Source organism: Rhinopithecus roxellana, chromosome 21, assembly GCF_007565055.1.
Source record: "Rhinopithecus roxellana isolate Shanxi Qingling chromosome 21, ASM756505v1, whole genome shotgun sequence".
NCBI lineage: Eukaryota > Metazoa > Chordata > Mammalia > Primates > Cercopithecidae > Rhinopithecus > Rhinopithecus roxellana.
The window spans coordinates 7414019-7433060 of NC_044569.1; the positions used below are offsets into that span (position 1 = coordinate 7414019).

General features: G+C 44.2%; 1 pseudogene; it reads left to right on the forward strand.

Annotated features, from left to right (window-relative positions):
• The first annotated feature begins 7362 nt into the window (after nucleotides 1-7362).
• Nucleotides 7363-19042, forward strand: part of LOC104670259 — a 40657-nt pseudogene continuing 28977 nt past the window's right edge.

The window sequence follows — 19042 nt, forward strand, 5'->3', positions numbered from 1 at the left end:
CGTTATGCCAGGTGCGTTATGCCAGGTGCTACATATGCCGGGTGCGTCATGCCGGGTGCGTCATGCCGGGTGCGTTATGCCAGGTGCTACATATGCCAGGTGCGTTATGCCAGGTGCGTTATGCCAGGTGCTACATATGCCAGGTGCGTTATGCCAGGTGCGTTATGCCAGGTGCGTTATGCCAGGTGCTACATATGCCAGGTGCGTTATGCCAGGTGCCTTATGCCAGGTGCGTTATGCCAGGTGCTACATATGCCAGGTGCGTTATGCCAGGTGCGTTATGCCAGGTGCGTCATGCCAGGTGCGTCATGCCAGGTGCGTCATGCCAGGTGCGTTATGCCAGGTGCTACATATGCCAGGTGCGTTATGCCAGGTGCGTTATGCCAGGTGCTACATATGCCAGGTGCGTTATGCCAGGTGCATTATGCCAGGTGCGTTATGCCAGGTGCGTTATGCCAGGTGCGTTATGCCAGGTGCTACATATGCCAGGTGCGTTATGCCAGGTGCGTTATGCCAGGTGCGTTATGCCAGGTGCTACATATGCCAGGTGCGTTATGCCAGGTGCGTTATGCCAGGTGCGTTATGCCAGGTGCTACATATGCCAGGTGCGTTATGCCAGGTGCTACATATGCACTATCTCACTGGATACATTCAAGTTTAGTGGCATTTTCAGGCATCGTTCTGGGGGCTAGGCCGGAAAGCTGCACACTTTTATCTGTCATCACAGATTGTCACAATCACTGTGGGACAGGAGCCCTTGGTTTGTGGGTGATGAAAAGGAAGCTCAGAAAGTTTACGGGGTGCTGAGTTCACTCAGCCAGGTAAGTGGAAAGCCCACATCTAATTCTCGATTACCAGCTCTACCTCTAGCACTTGCTCCAATACCGCACTTGGTCAAAATAGTGGCAAAGTATATCAAAAAGTGTCTCATGATGGTCAACTGATGTGATCTAAAATGTTTTATCCCCAATTTGTGTTTTCAGTAAGTATCTATCATAAGACAAGAGTCCTTAATGAGCTCAGTAAAATAATTTAAGTACAAGTATTCCCTTTACCTCCCCAGAAAAACTCTGCAACCTCACCGGAGGCTTAGTCTCACTGGCCACCGCTGCCTTGGACCCTCTGCCATAAACTAGGAGTTACAAGTTAAATCAGAGGTTATAAATGTTTCTAGAAAATTTACTTCTTGGGTTCAAACACTACATTTTAAAAATCCTTTTCAACCTAGCCAAAAATTGACAGAAAAATTATTTTTTCACTTTCTAGACTGCTAACTTGGCAATTTGTTCACAATATGGAGTACAAAGAGGCCAGTTGAAAGCCTGTATTTATTCATGTCTGGTGCTGAAATTCCTTCGCTCAGGGTGAAACGTGCTTTTTTTTGCATCCTGAGTAGAGCTGAAATTTTTATATTTGTAAATGTTCATGTAAAAAGTAATTCATAGCTTTAAAATCTAGAATGGCTCAAAAATGTCTGTGTATTGGCCAGGTGCAGTGACTCATGTCTGTAATGCCAGCACTTTGGGAGGCAGGAGGATTGCTTGCAGCCAGGAGTTCGAGACCGCCTGGGCAACACAGTAAAACCCTTTCTCTACAAAAAAAAAATTATACATGATCCAGGTGTGGTGGCACATGCTTTAGTCTCAGCTACTTGGGAAGTGAGGTGGGGGGATCCCTTGAACTCAAGAATTGAGGCTGCAGTGAGAGCCTCACTCCAGCCTGGGCAACAAAGTGAGAGCCCGTCGCTGAAAAAAACTAAAATGTCTGTGTGCTTCTGGGATGTTTTCATTCATTTTTAAACTAATACATGGAAATAAATGCAGGGTTCAAGAGAAAACAGCATCTTCAAGAGGCTTCCTGTGAAGGCCACAGTCTTATTGAAAACTTTAAAAAGAAGCCACAGTTGTCTATGAAAGCTGTGGACGGAACAGAGCCATCCATCACTACTCTCTGCACTCTGAGGTAGAGAAATGTCACCGTCTCCGAATTCAAGTTCTGAGCCCAATCACTCAATTATGTATCCTATCCATAGGCCTCATTTTACAGCTCTGCTAACTCTCCTGATTTGGGGCATATGCTCAAATCTCTGTCACTGTTTTTAATATTTGCTCTATTTGGGGCTTTCTATGAATGTCACCTCCGGCAAGGAAGCAAATAAACACGTTGTTCCAACATAAGACCTTGATTCCCACCCCCCCCCTCCGGTGATACTTGCTACAGACATTTGGCCGAGCCACCTAGTTGATCAGAAGCCTCTCATTGTTTCAATCTTTGCTGCCAGAAGTCTTTCTAGAATTATCCCGCTTTTGTAAGTCAGGAATTAGTGCACAAACACTTCCTAACGATACAAATAAGCTTATTCCAAAAATTCATGTTTTTGAATTATTTAGAACTTCAACTACACTATGCAAGGAAAACACTATTGGAAATTGTTGCTTTTCCAAGCTAGTTCATAAAACATCATTTTACTCATAAGAAATGTATTAAATATAATTTATTCAGACAATATATCTTAATAAATGCTACCATATGAAGTATCCATGCCAGGTCTTCTTCAAAGAAAATACTCTTTTTTCTTTTTCTTTTAAACACAAGGTCGTATCCTGTTGCCCAGGCTGGAGTGCAGTGGCGTGATCAGAGCTCACTGCAGCCTCGAACTCTTGGGCTCAAGCGATGCCTGCATCTCAGCCTCCTGAATAGCTGGGACTACAGGCATGCACCACCATGCCCGGCTAATTTTTGTATTTTTTTGTACAGACAGAGGAGTCTCGATTTGTTGCCCAGGCTGGTCTCCGACATCTGGCTTTAAGCACAGGGATTACAAGTGTGAGCCACTGTGCCCAGTCAAAACAAAGGACTTGGTATAATACTCACCCTACACTTAAATTAGAAACTCTGAAAGGCGCGAACACAGCTCAAACATGAAAGAGGAATTTCACCACAGTCAACCGATGCAGAACACTCCCCGAGTCCTGATTTTCTGTTATTCTGACCTCAGATTCATTCAAAACTTTCCATTCAATAAACACTCAGCACTTACCATGTGCCCTAATGCTGCCGTTGCCCTTTCTCTGATTGATGTTGTTGGTAACAAACCTGCTTCACAGCTGTGATCTCAGACCTCCCACTCCGTGGTCTGTGCATAGTCCCAGCCGACTGCTCATTCCTGTCTCCAGGATATCATCCCACTGACCCCAGCAATGTGTGTATAGGCCAGGCGTGGTGGCTCACGGAGTCCCAGTGCTTTGGGAGGCCAAGGCAGGAGGATCACTTGAGGCCAGGAGTGCACCGAGCTATGATGGAGCCACTGCATTCTAGCCTGGGCAACAGAACAACATCTTGTCTCAAAAAAGAAAAAAAAAAAAAAGAGGGATGGGTGTATAGTAAATGCTACTAGACACCAATGCGCTTTCTCTTCAGAGCTGAGGCAGGCTTTCTCCTCCTGCCAGGATGTTGGCTATTGATGGATCCCAGCTGTGCCCTCCTCAGGAGTGTCCTGGCTGAAGGACGTTTTCTTGCTCATGGTCATGCCCCTTGCTGAGGAGAGGGACCTGTGAGCATCGGACACAGGGGCTGCTCAAAACAGGAGCATAGAGACCAGGCACCCAGGATTAAGTCTGGGCCATGGGAGCTCAGAGCCCCCTGAAGGAGCCAAGGACAACTCACCTTCTCCCTTTACCCAATCCTGCTTCCCTCTCCTCTTATGGGTGCTGTTCCGGAGGGCACTAACCCCCAAAAAATCCTGCATGCGAACATCTGCCTCCTAGTTCCTTCCCAGAAGAACTCAAACTAAGACATTTGGCACTGGGGATAGTCCAGGGAAGGTCACAGGAAGCTCACTCACCTGCCTCTGGCCAGCACTGACTCCCTCCTTGGGGCAGCCGGGAAACTGCTGCAGATTTCACTGTGGTGCATTTGGGCAGGTCAGGGTGAAGGAGTCCCATGCTGGGGGTGATACCCCGGGCAGTCAAGAGGTTCTGGTGGAATAGTAATCATGAGGTCTGTGGAATGAAAGTCTTCTGGAAGCCATCAATGCATTGCAGAAAGACAATTCAGGCCACGTTAAATGAACCTCCTATTTGATGTAAAATGTGAACACTACTGGGCCACCAAGGCAATGCAGAAAGACAGTTTCATCTCCTCCAGCAGGAGGGCCGGGACAGCAAAAGGTCACACCAGGACTTAATTTTGAAGGAAGCAAAAAAGAGGCTCAACCCTGGCAAGTCTGATGTCTCAAAGTCAAGGCCCTCAATGAACAGAAGTGAAATCCTGAGGTGGAGATAGGAATACCCGGGAACATTTTCAATCTGTCTCCTTCCCTGAGCCCTCAGGGTCTGCAGAAGTGGCCCATCCTCCCTATAAACGACTCATGTTCCCACTTGCATAAGGTTGATGCAGAGGCCTCTGCCTTGTGGGACAATGTGTACTACTCTCAAAGCTCACCTCCAGATGCCATCCTGGCCAACAGGGTCGGTAATGAGGGTCAAACCACAGCATAACTTAGCCAAGTAAATTCATGTCAGTCAGCTAAGGAAGTATGGTAGATTAAAGATGGTGACAAACTCTTTGCTACTTTCCCCATTAAGAGCTAAATCTGTCTTCTGCTTGTATCTGGGCTGGTTTCATGACTTGTTTGGTCAACAGAAAGTAGAAGAATAGGATTTCTGGGGCTAGGGCATAAGAAGCCTTGTAGCTTCTACCCAAGTCTCCTGTAACATACTCTCGGGGAACTCTAGGCTGCCATGTGAGCAGTCTGATCGCCCACCGATCATCACACTGGAGAAGCCTTGCAGATGCCTGTGGAGACACCAGACACATGAGTAAAGCTATCTGAGACCCTCCAGGCCAGCCCACTGTCCAGATAAACACCACCAAGTGAACTCTAGTGATGCTATAGAATAAAAGTCGACTGGCCAAGCCTGGCTTGTATTCCTAACCCTGAAATGTGTAAGCTATAATACAATTGCTATGTTGAGCCACTACATTTGAAAACTATATGCTGAAGTTACTGCAGGTCACAGCCAACTTGCACCAGCAAGAGCCAGGAGATTTTGTAGTGGACTGGATATGCTCAGGCAGCTGGGTCAGGATTGGGGGAGCATAAAGTTGGAAAAACTCATGGAAATGAGAGCACTTGACTCTAACAAAGAACTGAATATCCAGGAAGGAGCATGGTAGGATGATTCCTGAAAGCCTGGGTAGCAATGGCCCACACTAAATGAAGTTGAAATATCAGAACTGCTGAGGCAGAGAATGGAAGAACTCATAAAAGGCTCGTCAAGGTGAACACACAAGAGTAGATATTCTATATAAGGCCTCAAACCACCCCCTACACACACCGTGTTCTAAGGAGGGCACAGAAGGCACCATTTTTCAAAGGTACAAAGAGGGTGCTGAGGAGAGGGACACCAGCATCACTAGGAAGCTTGGAGATGCTGGAGCAAAGGTGACTGCAGGAGATGCCATCACAGAACTGAGAATAATAGGGATGTCAGGAGCCAAGCATGGCAGCAGCCAGGGGTCAGCACTTACCGACCCGAAGCAGGGTGGGCGCAGCTGCCACAGTGAGCAGCAGGGCTGGAACCGCAGCCAGGAGGCCCGGCCTGCGAAGAACTGTGGAGGAAACTGCCAGACACAGTGTGCTTAGGGGCAACATGGACAGACATCCAACATGATGTCCAATATTATTCAATATTTGTGCTGTGAACGCTTCACCTGCAACACGACGCCCTCACTCACGGAGACCAACTAACTACTTGGTGACAAGCTGATTACATGGAGCCCTTCTCTGCTGGGAGGGGCAGTGATTCACACAGACAGGAATGAATACACAGTCCAAGTAAGGTTTAGGCTTTCTTCTGCCCACAGAGCCTCAGTCACAACATCTGTCAGCTCTCACAGGGTTTGGCCATTAGACACAGTACCTCCTTCATTACTGAATCAGGCCGACGCTCTGCTTTATAACAGAGGAGGTGGAAAGAGGGTCTCCTGGTCCCATCACACATCGCGCTACGCAATCACGTCCGACCTTTTAGACTGACAGAATGGTCTTCAAATGTGTAGGTAAGCATCAGCTTGGGCAAGACACCCTTTGATAGGTCTTTTTACATTGCTGGATTGTGAAATTTAGATTGCCTGATAAGTCTCTCAACATACCGCTTTAACACAAAAATATCCTTCTCCACTCCACTGACTTTGAAACATATAGTTTCTTTGGTCACTCTCCTAGACTTCAGTGAGAGCTTGGGTTGGGGGCTGATCACGAAGCTGGGAGAGTCTTGTGTCACCTCGGCTGCTCTTCTTGATCTAATTGGGTAACTTTCAGTCAGTCTAGGAAAACATATTCAGTGTTTTAGCTGGAAATGCTTCCATTCCTGTACTTTATCCCTGATTCCAAGATACCCTGTGTAAAACAGCAGCTCCCAGCTCTGTGTCCTTAGCCTGCTTGATTTTCTTCTTAGCACTTGCTACTGTATGATATGCCACATTCTCTCTCTCTCTCTCTGCCTTTTACACACACACAGACACAAGACATAAAACTCAAGATGAGCAGAGATTGATTTTGTGTATTGCTAAATTCTCAGCATTTAAAATACTATCCGGCATGTGGTAGACAATATCTTTTGAACGAGTAAATGAATGAATGAGAAAAAGATAGCTGTAGGACAAAGAGAAGAAGAGAACATTTGTAAATAAGGAACAGACTAAGAAAACATAGCTCTTCCATGTTAAAGGTAGATTTGGCTGTTTTCCTGAGGGCTCACCACCTGCAAGCACTTTCTAGGATTCCATTTAGTAGTCACTCTCTGACTCCACTTCCCTGTCAGGTCCAGCCTCCTACTTGCTGTTATTCATTGTTTTAACACTTGTGGAAGGCTCACTACGCGTGAGTCGGGGTCATTTAGTGGAAAGGGTCAGACGGACTTAGCACCTGTGTGCCTTTGCTCAAGTTAACCTCTCTGAGCCTTCGTTTCCTCATGTATGGAGAAGGGAAATTATAAAATAGATAATATATATAAAGCACCTAACCTGACATCTGGTCCACACAGGCACTCAATAAATGCCAGGCTCTGGGGAAAATGGATGTGCCTGCTTTTGAGGACCCTACTGTCTGATGGGCAGGACAAATGAGCAAGCTCCCAATGCACGGCAGCCAGAGGGAGGGTGCAGGTCAATGCAGAATATAAGGCAATGGGGACGAGGCTCCCCCACGGAGACAGCTTTCTAGGTGATTATGAAGGATGTGATGAGTTTTACAGGTAGGAAAAGACATCCTCAGTTCAGGGCACACAGGGGAGGCCCAGGCTGTGCCCTGGAAACAGAAAACCACCTGATGCTGAGGAGTGTGGTGGGGAGGCGGCAATGGCAGGCACTACCATTCCCAGCAAGATTCCTGGGGACCTGCTCCCCGCTGTGGCCTGCGAAGGACATTGGGTTATCTGTGCCCTCTGGCTGGATGTTCTTGGCAATTAAGGCCCCGTTCCTTTCTTCTTGGCACCCACACTCTAAAGGGGTGCCTTACACATGGCAGATGCTGAATGCTATTTGTTGGGTCATTTGAACCTGTTCCCTAATAGGAATCATGTCTGGAATCTTTGGATGGGGCCATGAGCTACTAGTAAGGCCACTCCATGACTGGGTGAACTTGCCTGCTCATCTGACTTCCTGATCTACAATTTGTGCTGAGCGCTGGGAGAGGTCAGCCACAGTTCGAACTCCTGGGTGGCAAACATGTTGGGTTCGTGGACTGTTGTTTTGTTCTGGAGTTCTCTTGTGCCCTTATCTGTTCCCGTTAGTCCCAGTTTTACTGTCTCTGGCATCTGTCTTTAGTCCAGTTACACCATCTTCAGCCTCTGATGTAGCCAGGCTGGCTCTGAACAGCCCCAGGACCTCTCAGTCTGATCTCCTCTCAATTTGTAGCACTCACAGCTGATACCAGAACTGACTTGCTAAGCAACTTCATTATCAAATTGCCATCCTAATCTTTTCCTTTTTAAATGTTTACAACAAGAAGAAATCCAGTTGATCAAAAATTGGCATAACCAGTTGAGATTTTAGTGAATTTCCTGAACTATAAAGGCAGTAAAGTGGCTAATTAAGAGCATGGGCTTTGGGGGTTGGCCAGGCCTGGGTACCAGTCCTTCCGCTTACGATGAGACTTTAATCAAATTACAAACCTGGGCAGCGTGTGACTGTACGGAGTACTACAGGCCACCGTAACATAATGGTAAGTATCTGGGCTCTAAACATAGAAAAGGTACAGTATAAACATGGGAAGATAAAATACCTGTAGAGGGTAATAACCATGAATAGAGCTTGCAAGACTGGCAGTAGCTCTGGGAGAGTCAGAGAGCGTGCGGGGAGTGAGTGGGAAGGCCCAGGACATCATGTAAACGACTACAGACCTTATGAGCGCTGCATACTTAGGCTACACTACGTTTGTTTTTAAAATTTTCTTTCTTCAATAATAAACTCACCCTACCTTACTGTAATGGTTTTACTTTATAAACTTTTCAATTTGTTTTAAACATGACTCTTTTGTAATGACACTTTGCTTAAAACACAAATATACTGTACAGCTGTAAAAAATATTTGTTTCTTTATATCCTCATTCTGTAAGCTTTTTTCTATTTTAAAAATGTTTTACCTTTTTTTACTTTTTAACGTTTTTTGTTAAAAATTTACAGACTAACACCACCGGGTGGGCCCTGCAGAGTTCCTACTCTCCCTTCCCGGACCCTAGACTTGCTGCTGCTGCCACCGCTAGCACAATGCCAGTACTGTACTGTGCATAATCGCATGTGCTAGATTTTATATGACTGGCAGCACAATAGGTTTGTTTACACCAACAGCACCACAAACATGTGAAGTAACGTGTTGCACTATGACCTTACCAAGGCTACGACATCACTAAGTCATAGGAATTTTTCAGCTCCATTATAATTTTATGGGACCACCTCATGGTAACCTCAAATCAAAAACATACAAAGGATAAATAAAAAGTAAAAAGCAAAAAAATTAAATCATATTAGAGAAAATCACTTTCACTAAGAGGAAGACAGGAAGAAAAGAAAAAAAGGAAGAGAAGGCCACAAAACAACCAAAAAACAAACGAGAGTAAGAGTGGCCAGTACGGGGAGGTGTTGGGGGGCGGGATTCCGTGCTGGCTATGGGGGCCCAGACTGCCCATGAACAGAGGCCGGGTTGGGTGCACTATCGGGGGCTACACTGCCCGCGGCGAGAGGGGGTTTGGGGCGATACCCGCCGCAGGGTGGTAGGGTGGGTTCTGGGCACCGTCGGGGGCTGCACTGCGGTCAGTGGGGGCCAGTTACAGGCACCATCAGCTGCTGCATTGCCTGTGGCAGGGGTCGGGTTTGTCGCGCTATTGGGACTACACTGCTGACAGTGGGATACTGGTTGGGGCGCTATCGGGGGCTACACTGCTCGCGGTGGGGTGCAGGTCGGGTACACTATCCGGGGCGTCATTCCCCACGGCTGGGCAGTGGTTGGGGGTGCTCTCCGCTCTCCGGGGCTGCACTGCCCATCGTGGGAAGCGGGTTGGGGGCCTTAAGGATCCCTGGCTGCACCATTCACAGTGGGGAGCAGGTTGTGTCGCTCTGGGACGTCACTGCTGGGGCGTCCCTGCCTTCGGCGGGGAGCTGGTTGGGGGTCCTACCCACGGCCGCATGGCTCACGGCAGCGAGCGGCGGGTTGCGGGGCTATCCGGGCTGCTGCTGCCCACAGTAGGAGCAGGCTGGGGCGCGATCCGGTGCTGCACACAGCAGCAGGGCAGGGACGGGTTGGGGGCTATCGGCTACTACTCTGCGCGGCGAGAAGCGGGGGCGTCGGGGCGCTATCGGGCTGCCCTGCCAGCAGGGGCAGAGGTTGCGGCTGTCTGCGGTCTCCAAGAAAGGAGGCTTCCTCCTCTCCCCAGACTCCAGACTCCAGAGGGCGACCTCCTCCTGCTCCCGCTCCAGTGCCGCGAGCGCGCACCGTTTCCACGGGAACCCTGAGCACGGCAGGGCCCCCCACACCCGCCGTGGTTCCCAGGCCTGCGTCCTCTCTGTGTTGCAGAGACCGCCTGGGACCCCTGGGAACGCCAGACACGTAGTGGACACCACGCGGGGCCAGGGCCCTGTGCGTGGAGGCGTCAGGATCGGGAACAGCACTTGGGTGGGAAGGCTGGCTGGGTCTGAGTTCCTGCTGGTTCGGCTCCCCACGGAGTGCAAGCCCTGGTGGGCCCAGCGGTTCCTGTGGATTGGGGAGCCGGGCAATGTGGTGTTTCCAGTCCCCACTCCAGGCCCCAGTTCCTGGCCAGCTTGGGCCAAAAGGAGAGGCTGGACTTCGGTGGGTGGGTATGAGTGCCTTCACTGAAACCGGCCCATGCCACCCAGTGGCCAGCATGACAAGGTGAGGCTCTCATCTAATGCCACTACTCCCTGAATCCTCCCTAGGCTATTCTGGCTTTGCCCGCCCAGCTGTTCCGTGCCAGGAGGAGGAGGAGTCACCTGCATGCTGCATGCTGGATGCTGGAGGCTGGAGCCTGCAGATGGCCTGGGGCTGCAGCTTGCGTTGTTGGGATTGGTGGCGGCTACAAGAACTGCAGTGCGCCTGAGCGGTAGGAGGGCGGCTAGTGCATTGAGGGCAGCAGCAGTGGTTGTACTGGCATCAGCGCTAGTGGTGGCAGCAGCAGCAAGTCCGCAGGCCGAGAATGGGGAGTAGGAGCCCTGCGGTCCCGCCCTGCCAGGCCTCGGGTGGATAGGATGCTTCGGGTGGGTAGGAAGCTTTGGGTGCTGTACCTCAGGCCTCCGTGGCAACAGTGGAGGAACAGCCAGGGCAAGGAAGAGGAGTCCTCCTTCTCCTGCAGTCTCTGCAGGGCGCCCTCCTCCTGCTAGCGCTTCAGCCAGGTGTGAGTAGCAGCATTACCTCACTTTTTTTTTTTTTTTTTTTTTTTTTTTTCTGAGATAGGGAGTCTCGCTCTGTCACCCAGGCTGGAGTTCAGTGGCACTATCTCAGCTCACTGCAACCTCCGTCTCCTGGGTTCAAGCGATTCTCCTGCCTCAGCCTCCAGAGTAGCTGGGACTACAGGCACGTGCCACTGCATCCAGCTAATTTTTATATTTTTAGTAGAGACGGGGTTTCACCACGTTGGCCAGGCTGGTCACGAACTCCTGACCTCAGGTGAGCCACCTGCCTTGGCATTATCTCTTAACAAATTTTAGGGGGTGACTATTTGTGTATCTTTTGCTTTTTTTTTTTTTTTTTTTTTTGGTTGATATCGGACTTACTCAAATTTCATGAATCAGGGAGGGAAAAAAAGGTGTCATAACAGGCCTTCTGATTCCCTCACATGTTCTTTTTTCTTCCTTCCAGTCTGTGTTTTCTTCTCCTTATCATCATCTTCTTCTTCCTCCTCCTCTTGTTTCCTTTTCCCCAAGCTATAGCCTTAACAACAAACCAAAACTGAGTTTTAAGAATAAACTACTTGTTACTGTGTTGTATTTTAAAAATAGTCTGTCCATTACCATGTTTTAGAGATGAGGAAAAAAGTTATTTGGTAATTATTTAGTTACTTGAGTAGCTATGCTTTCATGATCCTGTTAATGTGTTGAAAGTAGTTATTCAGGAACTCAATAAACGAAGTATCAAATAAAATACTGGTAGAAACAGCCATTTCATCTCTCTCATAGTAGTCTGGAGATATGCAAGAGGCAGAGGGGTCATATGTTCCAATTTACGAGATCATTAAGTGAACCATACTCCCTTCATATTAATTCTCTGCCACCATTTTCAGGAGTATTGTCATCTGCATGAGCAAACCTGGTTCATCACTACATCTTTGCAACAGGAAAAGGAAGGGGAGGATAGTGTATAATGTTTTTAGGCCAAGATTCACAACCGAAAACAAGGCTTTATTAATGTTGAGCCCTCTTTTATTCCTAGTATTTCTACCTTTGTTATGAACTTTTCTCTTTTTCTTATTTTCATTTTCAGTGATTACCCTAGAAGTTTATGCATTTTACCGACTACTTTAAAAAAATCTATATTGTGTCATATTTTTCAAGCCCACAGAAATGCATAAGGCCTATAATTTTGACACTTTTAAATTATTTTTAATACTGTCAATATATGGGAGCATATGTATAAGTACAACTAGATAGCTTATTTTGAAGAGATAGTGTCTAAATTTTTGTCCAGAGTAGATTGGTTGCAGTTTCTTAGGTGTGTTTCTCAATACATTGCCTCAGTTTTAAAGTGCATACAAATTTGAATACTCTTTATTTAACATACAGTCCTTTGTTTATAGGCTGTTTAATATTTCTAAAGACTAAAGACATCACAGCCCCTTTTAAGGTTCAGTAATATTAATACAATTTGAATTATATAGTGTTAGAATACAACAAATTCAGAGGAAAAACTGTTAAACTATATAGCTGTAGAGCAGGAATGAAACCCAGGTTCTAAGCTGTAAGGGAGCCATGAGCTACCATACAGGTGCATCAGTGACTGGGCATAGAGTCAGCAGAATTACAGGATAGTTAAGAGAGTGAACTGTGGAGCTTAACTCTATGTGAACATGAATTTTTAAACTGCGTGGTGCCTCAGTTTATCCGTCTTTACAATGGGGACAGTACTAAGTTTTTGGGTTTTTTTCCAGTTGACAGAACTGTTTCCCTAGTCTTTCTTGTTGCCACTCTTGATGCCCACACGAGAGGACATAAGGTAATTTCTGACAGACCTGGGACTCCTTGGAAAAACAGAAGGTGCCACAGACCCCATTTTAGGAGAAACCTCTGTTTTCCTCATGGAATCCCAGGAAGTGTAAGCAGAAAGGTCCCTCTCAAAACTTAAAGCTGTGCTCAGTTTTGCCTTGCTTTACCTGACCTTTTTGATTTGGGCAGGCATCAGAAATTAGTAGTGGGAAGAAAGCTAACAAAAGTTGTGGATATGAAGATGCATTTATGGTAAGAAAGGTTATGAAAGAAAGAAATTTTATATGAGAGAGGATGTTGTATGACCAATTCTTGTCCTAAAGTAGAAGGACTAATTATTTAGAAAAGAGGGAAATCAGGACAAGTCAGAAATGCATAAAATGGAAAAGAAAACTTACAACTGCTAGATCGTCTCCTGTCTAGAAGTATTGAGTGATGTTTGCATAAAGGAGCTCTAATTAATTGGCTTCAAAGGAAATGAAGGCTCTTACATATTTTGTCAGAAAAATAGAAACTCTAATGCCTTTTAGTTCATGTGACTTCAGTAATCTTTGGGAAATACAGTTTTAAAATTATTGGTAAAATGAAAATGTCTTCAAAATTTAGACATTGGGTCTAAATTAAGTCAGAGGTTAAATTTGCTAAGTGCTTTAATATCATAAACTGCTTCTTTGACTGTGGAAAATTGTCCAGTGTACCTGGTTTGAAGCCATTAGATTTCTAGGTAAGGCTTGGGGTCAGGTGGAGTTAGCCATGCCTCCTAGCTGTGCTGGAAAAAGTCAGACTTTATCTGCAGTTCTGTCTTGTATCCTAGACTGTGTACCTGGTACATAACTAAAACTGCTTACACACACACACACACACACACACACAAAGGGGGGGGGTTTGATTTTTAAAAGGCATGGGAATATGGTTTTAAAAAAAACCAAGTGTTGTCTAATTTAGAAAGTAAAAGAATTATTTTTAGTTGGAAGAAAATAAAGTTTAAGCAAGTTATAGGAAGTTTATGAAAATTGACTTTGTGAAGAATTCTGTGTGTAAGCAAGTTGACAAAAATTAAAAGGGTATTATGTGTTTCTTCCATAAATTAAATATTAAAAGCACAACAAAATGGGCCCCATATGTGAAAATCACAGGGCTTTTTTGAACATTGATCTGTTCTTTAACAAGAAAAAAAAGTTATAAATAGTTATGAAAATCTTACTTTATACTCAATTAAAACTAGATAGATTCATAACATTTTATTAAAAAGTGGCTTTAGCATTAAAGATGCACTAATGCAAAACTAAAATTTGATTTTCTCTTTAAAAAGATTTGTATGTAATATTGAGAGACAATAAAAGATTTGTTTGCCTTTTGAGTAAATGAAAACCAAAAGGAGGGGAGCGAGAAGTGACAAATGTAGTTGGCCTCATGCTCTTTCTACTGAGTTTTGTTTGGAAAGCTAAATCTCCTATCAGAGTAAAGGTTTTTCTCTTTTTAAAATTTTTGAGTTATCGTTTTTGGCTAAATGAATGACTTACACTGACCTGAGATTCTGTTTTGGGATAGCCAGTGTTTTAAGACTTTCATATTTGACAAACTTTCCAATATCAAATTCTAAGGTTAAAAAAAAGACAGCTTATTCGATGTATTAAAACCATACAGAAAGCATTGTGAATTATAAAATCGTGTTTAACTTTGGGTTATATTCATATAAATATGTTATTGCATAAGATTCCTATAACTGTGTCTCAGCATATGTTATCAGTAATAATTATAAGTCTTACGTTAAATTGTTGTGTCATAGAGATGACCAAATTTCCTTGATTACCTACTAACTATGCCAGTCCTGAGAATTTTGCCACCCACAGACAATTGTTGTCTTCTTTTAATCATTCTCAAAAGGTGGTTTATAATTAGATATGGAATGCTGTAAGGGTACTCTTGTATGCATGTCTTGACAACTTTAAAAATTGTGAGTTGGGCATGGTGGCTCACACCTGTAATTCAAGTACTTTGGGAGGCCAAGGCGGGGAGATCACTTGAGGCCAGGAGTTCGAGACCAGCCTGGCCAACATGGTGAAACACGTTCTCTACTAGAAATACAAAAACAGGCCAGGGGTGGTGGCCTGTAGCTGTAATCCCAGCGATGCAGGAAGCTGAGGCAAGAGAATTGCTTGAATTCAGAAGGTGGAGGTTGCAGTGAGCCAAGATCGCACTACTACACTCCAGCCTGGGCAGCAGAGCAAGACTCTGTCTTAAAATATTAATTAATTAAAAAATTGTGAATAGAGAGAAACAAAACAACAAACTTCTAAAACTCTCGTGGGAAGGTGATATGTTAAACATTGCTAATCCTTTTGTTTTTCAGAGTCAAAAGAACTTTTTGAGTTATTTACAACTTTCAGCAATCTGAGTACACTCCTGTAAGCAAAATTAGCATAGTGGTTTCTCTCTACCTGACTTCTTCAGGGTTTAGAAACTATTTTTGAGTAGTCTCAACTTATGGCAGTATGGTTATTTGCATAAGTGCAATAAGAATCTGTTTTCTTTTGTAACAGAAAATGAGTGGAGATGCTGCTTATTTTACCAAGGCATGCTTTCAAATACAAACACATACTTTAAGGAGTCAAAGTTGAATTACAAAGCCAATAAAAGCCCCTTGGAAAAACTGGCCTCATACCTTGTCTACAGAGTCCCTGGACAAGTTTCCCGGCCTGCGGTGAGTAATGAATGTCACATTCTGACAGGCTTAGGAACCCCAAGTTATCGTGGAACCTCAAGAGGAGCGGAATTTGCCCAACTTATCTAAATATTTATGACCTTTTGTACCTGGCATAAATTCATGACTGGACTCAAGGCTTCAAGGAGTATAACCTGATATTCTTCATGGAAAAAAGTTTTAGCAAAGCAATTTTAAAAAGAGCCAGTATGAGGCCAGGCACCATGGCTCACGCCTGTAATCCCAACACTTTGGGAGGCTGAGGCAGGTGGGTCATGAGGTCAGGATTTTGAGACCAGCCTGGCCAACATAGTGAAACCCTGTCTCTACTAAAAATACAAAAAATTAGCCAGGCGTGGTGGTGGGTGCCTGTGATCTCAGCTACTCTTGGGAGACTGAAGCAGGACAACTGCTTGAACTTGGCGGGCACAGATTGCAGTGAGCCGAGATAGTGCCACTGCACTCCAGCTCAGGCGACAGTGCAAGACTCCATCTCAAGAAAATAAAAGGATCCAGTATGGCAAATAATTATTCCTACTGCACTTTATGCAAATAATCAGGCCAAATATAATAAGACTAAGACTTACTTTGCAAGTAAATTTGACCTACTATGATTTATTTTTCTTAACAGGGGACTGGAGAAACATGATGTTTGCAAAAACTGTAGTACACATGTTATTAGTTGTTCTCGAGTTTTTATTATTTTCTACAGTTTGAACTAAATCCTGAATTTTTTGTGGGCTGTAAGTCTCTAAACTAATGCTTTCAGATTTTTCCTCCACTTTTCTGTCTTGCACTCAATGAAATTGCTCCTACCTTTTAACTGAGGTCCTGCAAGCTTAAGCTTACTACTTGTAATATAGGCAGCAAAAAACATGTCAGATCATCACCACCTTCCTCTTCTGTAACTAGAGAGGCATAGCCCATCTGCATGCCACCTCCTAACACAGAAAACAGCTGTTTAACTGAACTGATCTAGTTTCAGAACTAGGAAACTGACTGAAAATTATGGGGCAGTATATGTAAATTTGCTCTTTCCTGTACATCCCAATCCGTTTGTCTAACAACTTCTGACCCAAATCTCTCTCTGCTAGTAACCCCAGGTCTGATTGGTTCTGGAGCTATCCATCTGGATCCCTCAGAGCTTAAGAGCTATTCTGCTAAGACTTTCACTCTTCACCCTGGAACTCATGATTTACCTTATAGTTCCACTGTCGTATGCTAAAACCATAGGTGAGAATGCCATCTTGGGTGCTCAAGGATTCATCTTTGTAAATTGCCACCAAAGCCAAAAGGAAGAGACAACAAGGAAGCCTCTTGTCCCACTGGGAAATGACATAGCAGAAGTTGCTAAAAGAAAATCTTTTGATGGGCAGGATTACGCTCAGGTCACTCATCTAAAGTAGCTAAAAATTTAAGCGAAGAATTATCCATTTCTTCCCTAGTCTGATATAATATATAGTAATTCAAAATCAGCTTGAGGTCAATAAGTAAGAGCCATCTCCAGGTTTAAAACAGTAACAATAATAATGCTAAAAACAGCCGCAGTAGTTTCCGTTAATAATGCTGATAATCATGCGTGAGGCACTGGATTAAATGCCAGATATACATACATCACTTATCCACAACCACCCTTGAAGGATATATTATTATCCTCTTTTTCATACAGGAAAACATACATGGTGATAAGTAATGTTCCCAAGGTCACACATCTCGCAAGCAGAAAAGCTAGGAATTAAACCCAGTCTTGTGTGAATCTAAAGCCTATCTTTTCATCTCATGGTCAGCCACCCATGGCTTGTATTCATTAAAAGAAAAGTTTACCCATTTGAAGCTATCTTTTTTCCCTCTGCCCATACTAATTAAAAATAACATCAAAATACACTAGAAGTAAAAAGAAGAAAAACCCAATGCATGTAATTGTAAATAACCTCCGCCTGCTGGGTTCAAGTCATTCTCCTGCCTCAGCCTCCTGAGTAGCTATGATTACAGGTGCACACCATCATGCCCAGCTAATTTTTTGTATTTTTAGTAGAGACAGGGTTTCACCATGTTAGCCAGGCTGGTCTCAAACTCCTGACCTCAGGTGATCCTCCTGCCTCGGCCTCCCAAAGTGCTGGGATTACAGGCATGAGCCACTGCATTCAGCCTATTGGCAGCATTTTAAACATTCTCTTACTAGTACATAAAATAAGGGGGCATCCCATAATTCACAGTGTCTTACATTAAGTGGGATACGGTATAGAGAACAGGCAGTTCTACTCATGTGATTGGCATCTAAATACATTTTCCTTCTTAGAAGTACCACAAAAAAGAGGGTTGAAATGAAAATAACAAATTTTTTAAACAAAGTAATTCTTACTTTTTCAAAAAACTTAAAGCCAAAGAAAACTCAGTATTCAAATGAATAGGTACAGCTATTTTTTTTAATACTTAGATGTACAGAATGTATTGAATCAGGTATTTATGATAATAGCAGTATTTAAGACTGTTACACATTTTCAGGAGGGTATTTAAAGGTTATGTTTTACAAATATTTTCTAACTTCAAAATGCTTTCATTTGAAAAAGCGGAATAAGGCCGGGTGCAGTGGCTCAAGCCTGTAATCCCAGCACTTTGGGAGGCCGAGACGGGTGGATCACGAGGTCAGGAGATCGAGACCATCCTGGCTAACACGGTGAAACCCCGTCTCTACTAAAAAAATACAAAAAACTAAACGGGCGCGGTGGCGGCGCCTGTAGTCCCAGCTACTCGGGAGGCTGAGGCAGGAGAGTGGCGTAAACCCGGGAGGCGGAGCTTGCAGTGAGCTGAGATCCGGCCACTGCACTGCAGCCTGGGCGACAGAGCGAGAAAAAAAAAAAAAAAAAAAAAAAAAGGAAAAAGCGGAATAAAAGCTTCGATTGAGATTGAGTCCTAATCCTCCAATTTTAAGTCTCTCAGCTTGCTCCAGCTGGGGAGGTAAACATGAAATTTTTAAGGATGGAAGCATCCTGAGAAATGGTAGAATGTGTCTGCTACATAATAGGTATTTGGCTTATGTTGGAGAAATAAATGGATTGAAAGAATGAATACATAGAGCTGAGGAGTTCACTGTTATTGTTTGCATATATGTAATAAACCTGTATATAATAAAAATATATATACAATAAAATGTTTGCATTAAAATCTACAAGCACACATAAAAATATCCTCTTTACTTTTGAAGAGGCTAAACGTTCACAAAAGATAACAACAGACAAAAACAAAACAGTAAGTGAGAAATTATTTTGGTTTGTGCCAGATTCACATTCCTTCTCCTCCCGAGGATTATTTCATTAATCCTAAACTTTTACTAGAAGTTTTACACATGCTCATTGCAGAGATCATAGATAAGTTAAAAAAAAAAATTCACTTACAATATACAGGCCAAGAAAGAACAAACGTTACCATATTTTTTGTGTGTATATGTGGCTACCAAAGACACATACTCTGTCTACATGTCTGTGTAACTGAACTCATCAATATGCCAAAGTACATCTGCACACACCAACATACAGATACAACAGATACAGATGTATCTTCAAAGATTCCTTATTACAACATCCTGTGAATTTTATGAAATTCATTTATGACACCCACTATAGGG